This window comes from Chaetura pelagica, unplaced genomic scaffold (assembly GCF_000747805.2).
Source record: "Chaetura pelagica isolate M959 unplaced genomic scaffold, ChaPel_1.0 scaffold180, whole genome shotgun sequence".
In the NCBI taxonomy this organism is placed as follows: Eukaryota; Metazoa; Chordata; class Aves; order Apodiformes; family Apodidae; genus Chaetura; species Chaetura pelagica.
In genome coordinates, this window is record NW_009951794.1 from 242,485 (window position 1) to 249,335 (window position 6,851).

Genomic DNA, 6,851 nt, shown 5'->3' on the forward strand with positions numbered 1-6,851 from the left:
CCTAGAAATAACCCCCCCCGCGGCTCCACCCGCGCCCCAGCAGCCGCACAAGCCCCGTGCCCGCCGGGCCGGGGCACCCGAGCCCACCGGGGGCACCCGAGCCCACCCGGGGTGCCACCGGGGGGAGGTGGAACCCGCACCCCGGGGGGACCGGTTCACACACCCCCCCAGGAGCCGCATCAGCTCCTCGCCGGTTTGAGGAGAAAGTCGGGATCTCCTCGCAGAACCACAGGGGAGAGTGGAAGGCAAAACTGAGGCCTTTTTTTTTCTTTTTTTGGCTCAAAACCGTGTTGGGGTCCCGGCAGATCCTCTCCCGGCTGCCCCGCTGCCCCCCCCCCTGCACGGAACGTTTTGGGGGCTGCGAGGCCATCGCCAGCCTGAACCTTGATGTGCACAGGCCGTCCCACTTAAATATTCATGAAACGTGGGTTACAGAGCTGGGGCGTTTGCTGTTGCGAGCTGGGGTGACACACAGAGCGGGAGATGGGGCAAAAAATAAAGAGAAGCCCAATCCACGTGTGATTTCTTGTTCAGATCCCTGGTCCAGGGCACCAAAGCCAAGCCCTGCCAGCTGCAGAGCCTGGGCAGCAGGAGCCCGGTGTCCCTTGACCACTGGAGGGAGCCCAGATTGTGCCAGAATGCAGCAGAAATACAGTGGAGGACAAGACAAAAAATATAAAAAATGAAATATCAGATCATTGTAGTCAGAACAAAGTGTCTTCTCCAGGTCAGACGATGATCTAGATATATTCAAAACGCTAAAAAAGAAAAAAAAAAAACAGATTAAAATGCCCCATTGTACTTTGTCAGCACAAAGAAAGGAAGAAAATATTAAGAACAAGGATTTTTTGGTCATTTTTCTTTCTTTCTTTCCCCACGTTTGGAGTGTCAGTCTAGCACCTTCCAGCAGGGAGTGGATTCACACTCCACGATGGTGGCAGAGCCGGACTGTGCAGTCCCAGCTGTGCTGGAGGAGCCAGCACCAGCTCCACCACTCGCTCCTCTGCTTCCCATGTAGGTCAGCACCCCCAGACTCCTTCCCACAAAGCAGGAGGTTGCCACACGGCTGCTTTCGAAACCGATTTTGCTCTTCTGATAAGCCAACAAAACCCCAAAAGAAGCAGAACAAGACCAAAGCCACAGGCCCTTTTTCACCCTCTGCAGGAGGCTCCCCGAGACCAAAAACTCCGCTCAGGATTTGCACGCAGGGAACGTTCCTTGCTCAAAAATGTGGCCCCTAAATGACGTCTTGTCAACGTGCAAATGTTTGTCATTTGAAACACACGTTTAGCACACAGGTATTTCCAAGAATGGCTGGCTCTGCAGAGTGATGCCAAGTTACTGGAGACCCTGAAATGTCAAAATGGAACCAAACTGAAAGTGATTTGTGTACTGATCTGTTTTCTTGGCCCTGGCCGAATTACCATAAAAAGCATGATGTAACCTCAGCAGCACAGACACACAGAGCCCCTTGTGTCTGATACCCATGTTCTAATACACTGTCTGGAATGGGTAAAAAATATGTTCTAGTAAATAATTCCTTTCTTCCCTGAACCCTTTTACCATTAAATAAAGGGGTTTATCCCATGCAAATTGGATTGGTTTTCCCCTGCTTTCGTCTCCCTCTGGGCTTTGCCCTCCCCACTCCCTTGGCTGAGCTCCCTGGGAGCTCACAGAGGTTCTGGGTGTGTTTGCACCCCCAGTGCCCTGGGTTGAAGCTTTGCAGCAGCTGGTAACACTGGCAACCATGTATGGTACATCTGTCCCTAAGAGCCCCCTGTCCTGAGCCCCTGTCTCAGGACCCCAGCAGGACACAGGCTTCTTCTGCAGCTTCATTTTCCAGAGCTGCTCCAGTGTGGGAACCATTGCTTCAGGCACCCACTGCTGCCTTTGAACTCTCTCCTTCCCCCCAGTGCTCAGGTAGCCTTTTTTTTTGTCACACATGAGTAAGAACAGATGTGATCTAGTGTGAAGGGAAGGGAAAAGGACATAGGATGCCAAAGGTTCATTGCTGGCAGAGCAGGAGGAATTCCTGTGCTTGCAGTGCTGCATTGTAAACCTCACATTTCCCAAAACGCCCATGTCTCAGGGAAAGGGCTGTGACCAAGATGTTCACAGGGGACTGGACATGTTGAACAGATGGACATGAGTGTGAGGAACCACATCAATATGGTGTTACCTTTGCTGAGAGTGACTAAACTAAGCAGAGGTCCTCATGCAAGGTGTTCCTCCACAGGAGACTTTACACCTCTTGCTTAATTTTCTGTGATCCAACAAAGTACAGAAGTGGGTCAAAATGGTCACCAAACAATTCTTACCAGGCAATAACAAGCACATGCAAAATTAATCTCAAAGCTTGCCACCAGCACTAGCTATGCCTCAATGACAAATGCAACCTCATGCCTGAAGGACAGTCTGGTCTCTGATGCTGAACAAGATTTCCTAGAGCCCAGACAAGGTGAAGCTACACCTCCAAAGCCATCCCTTGTCTGAGCTGATGCTCAGAAGCAGGGTTTTATATATGGTTGCACTGGGAAGGCAGGATCCAGGACACACAGGCTCTTCCCCAGGTTTCAAAGGATGTGCAAGACACTTGCATAGAGTCCATTCCCTCTGATAGACACAAACACATCTCCTGGCCACCCTACCAACAAACTGCATCTTTAAGGTGAATGCATAAATGAACTTACAGACCATTTGTTTTATGGAAAAGCTAATTTTAATAACTTCGGTATCTCTCCCTGCACTTTCATGCAACCAGAATAGCTGTTCTTTGCCCACCTGGTGGGACCATGCATCAGTGAGAGACAACCACATTGGGCTGGTTGTAACAAGCTATGAAATGTCCTCAGCATGGCACTGGTCCAAAGCAGAAAGGAAACCTAGTACCCTGAGTTCCTCCTGATCTCTGGCACAGACATTTACCAGCAGCAAACCCACTGCACAGTGAGCATCAGCACAGGAGCCTGAAAGCCCATCTATCACCCCCAGGTTGGATGAGCTGGTTCCCCCTTTTTATAGCAATAACCCATTACTGCAAACACTTGCCCAGAAAAGGTAACATCTGGTTTCAATTCCCTCCCCAACCTGAGAGACTCTAACCTGTATTTCCCATGAGAGAGATGTAGCATGATGCTAAACAGCAATCTGGTAAGGGGGGAAAACAAGGTACTTTTTATTCTTGCTCTTCGAGCAGAGCTATTGTATAAACAAGAACACAAGTGTCCTGAGGCCAAAAGCAAGCGAGAAGCGCATGACCCTCTTCCCTGCCTGCCACAGCACACAGCAGCTGCACTAACACGTTCTGCTTATTATCAATAGCTGTTTAACATTAAATACATCATCTGCCCTGAACAAAGGGGGCAGAGCCCAGGACTGGACCCTATAGCTTACTCTGGGGGAGAGGATGCAACGTTTTAGAGGTTGTGACGTGGGCGCAGCACCTCGAGTTAAGTCTAGAGGGTGGAAAAACATGCAGAGATGCATCATGCTCCTGTGGGCAAAAGTGTTTCCAATAACAGGTTTATTTTGCTTTGGTTTTTACATTCACAGTCATAATTTATTGGTACAAGGAAGCTGGAAGAAGCAGAGGGAAGACATAGAGTATTGTGGTGGCACAGAGAGTGCTCATCATCCAGGCATGGCTGCAGATAACACAGAAAACCCACCACCAACTGTGCAAAACCCCAGTGAAATACTGAAGTTATACTGGGCACTGGCAGGCTGATGGGGGATGGGGGGGACTCCAGGCCAAGTGTCTGTAATAAAAATCCTTCAGCAGAAATTGGGGAGGGGGAAAAGAAACAATTACTCAGCCTTTCAGTGAACTGGATGGAAGGTGCCAGAGCTTCTTTGCTGAAAAAGTCTTTTCAGAAAAATGGTTTTCAGAGTCTCCCTCTGGTTGTTGATTTTTCTCTTCATCCCACACAGAGCCTCATGCATGTATGGAAAGCACTGGAGCTGTTTTCCTGTTGTGCTCAAAACTCAAGATAGTTTTGCTCTCTCCTACCTATTTACAAGTCTTTTACCCTGACAGAAATAAAGCAGAGTTGGAGGGAGTCCACAAAAAGGCTAATTTGCTGGACGCTGATTTGCTGACCTTTTTTGACATGGCTGGCTCAAACAGCTGCACTGGAACAAAAAGCCCAAGGGACAAAAATTCTTCTGAAACCAGTGGTAGGGAGGAGAATATCTCTGAGCACCCTACCAGCTACTAAAACAGCAGTTAAAGGACTTGAAAAAACACTTGGTGTTCCTGGGAGCTCTTCAGGGCAAGGAACAGCAGAACAGCAAATGCTTTACAGCTGCAGGTTCATTCTAAGCAACTGCTGGGCTCTCTACTTCTCTCTCCAAGGTAAAAATGAGTTATTATAGCCCAAAAACCTAGGTGAGAAAAAAAATAAGCTGCTTGAGCAGTTTTCATGAGACCACTGGTAAAAGAGTTTTTCCCAGTGTCCTGGCTAATCATCAGAGGAACAATTTGACCTCTCTAAAATCTCCCCGTATTTTCAGAGGGCCATTACATCTGCTTCTTTCTCTCAGCTGGGGATAGTGGCTGCTGCCTCCCATCCTCTTGGCAGCAGAGAACATTCTGAAGGAGGTTGGATGCCAATATAATGTACATTTATTGCCTGCCTTGGGATCTTTGGGTGAAAATGCTCTGATGTGATGACTATTATTCCACACAGACTTACCAGGTATCAACACTTCGGGTTGTTGGATTGTACCTCAGGCAGCTTCTGTATTCCTGACAGAGCTGATATGATTTATCCCTGGGGTGAGGAGGTGGGAGAGAAAGAATTGCTTGTGACAGATACTAGTCATGTTGCTTAATGAAGTTTTGCAAGGTGTTCAGAGACAGCAGGATGGGGTCAAATCAGGGAAGGTCAGGCGGCTGGAAGCTGCAGACCTGAGTCAAGACCTGGCATCTCCTCAGAGCCTGTCACTCTGCTCCCTACCCGGCTGCCGAGTCGCCTGGATGGCAAAGAATTTATTGATACCCACCCACCATCCCTAAAGTTTTATGGCCATATAGATCCATTAGAAATCCATTTTACAGAGGTATTAAAATAACGAAGGTGAGAATTAAGAGAGCAGCATGCTCCTTGCCAAACCCACTGATCATAATATACTGCTTTAAAGGAAGGTATCATGTGGTCCCCTTAAAGAAAGTTATCAATTAGTCACCGTATCAGACATAGGAGAATTGTTCCCTGAAGAGGATTTTAAGAGGAAAGCCACTGACTAAGTGATGAATGTATCACCAGGGGTTGCATGGCTCCATGGATTAAGATGACACGGCACAGAGGACTCGGAGAGCCTGGTGACTCCTGAGGGGTTTGAGAAGGCTCTTTGCACTGCGCAGGTGTTGGTGCAGGGTGAGATGCTGGCTTGGGAATGCTACCTCATGCTTTCCTTCATACACATCTTTCCAGACCACCATAACACACTGTGTAAGAGGATTCACTATGGATTTTCTGATCCAGGTGCCCCACTGAAACCAGGGGACAGCAGCGGAGATGTAAAACACGCTTCAGTTGGTGTGTGCAAGGGGAGATCTGTCCCTCCCTGCAGCTGGGCTGTGAAACACCCTGGGGGGAACCAATGGACAACAAAAGATGAAGTTGAAGCACAAGAGTCCAGCATCCACTGAGGCAGTGGGAAGAGTTTAAAACAACATTCTTAAACCTTGAAAGGGCTTTCTGCTCTGTTCAGCACTCCTTTGGCTCCCAGTCACGCATGGTGTGTGGATCGAGGTGCTGATAGACTCCTTCCAGCCCAGCTGAACTCTTCATTCCAATTTGGCTATCAGGATTTTTTATTATTTTTTTGTGGGTTTTTTTTCACCCCTTCTCCTGGCTGCCTCCCATCCTCTTGGCAGCAGAGAACATTCTGAAGGAGGTTGGATGCCAATATAATGTACATTTATTGCCTGCCTTGGGATCTTTGGGTGAAAATGCTCTGATGTGATGATTATTCCACACAGACTTACCAGGTATCAACACTTCGGGTTGTTGGATTGTACCTCAGGCAGCTTCTGTATTCCTGACAGAGCTGATATGATTTATCCCTGGGGTGAGGAGGTGGGAGAGAAAGAATTGCTTGTGACAGATACTAGTCATGTTGCTTAATGAAGTTTTGCAAGGTGTTCAGAGACAGCAGGATGGGGTCAAATCAGGGAAGGTCAGGCGGCTGGAAGCTGCAGACCTGAGTCAAGACCTGGCATCTCCTCAGAGCCTGTCACTCTGCTCCCTACCCGGCTGCCGAGTCGCCTGGATGGCAAAGAATTTATTGATACCCACCCACCATCCCTAAAGTTTTATGGCCATATAGATCCATTAGAAATCCATTTTACAGAGGTATTAAAATAACGAAGGTGAGAATTAAGAGAGCAGCATGCTCCTTGCCAAACCCACTGATCATAATATACTGCTTTAAAGGAAGGTATCATGTGGTCCCCTTAAAGAAAGTTATCAATTAGTCACCGTATCAGACATAGGAGAATTGTTCCCTGAAGAGGATTTTAAGAGGAAAGCCACTGACTAAGTGATGAATGTATCACCAGGGGTTGCATGGCTCCATGGATTAAGATGACACGGCACAGAGGACTCGGAGAGCCTGGTGACTCCTGAGGGGTTTGAGAAGGCTCTTTGCACTGCGCAGGTGTTGGTGCAGGGTGAGATGCTGGCTTGGGAATGCTACCTCATGCTTTCCTTCATACACATCTTTCCAGACCACCATAACACACTGTGTAAGAGGATTCACTATGGATTTTCTGATCCAGGTGCCCCACTGAAACCAGGGGACAGCAGCGGAGATGTAAAACACGCTTCAGTTGGTGTGTGCAAGGG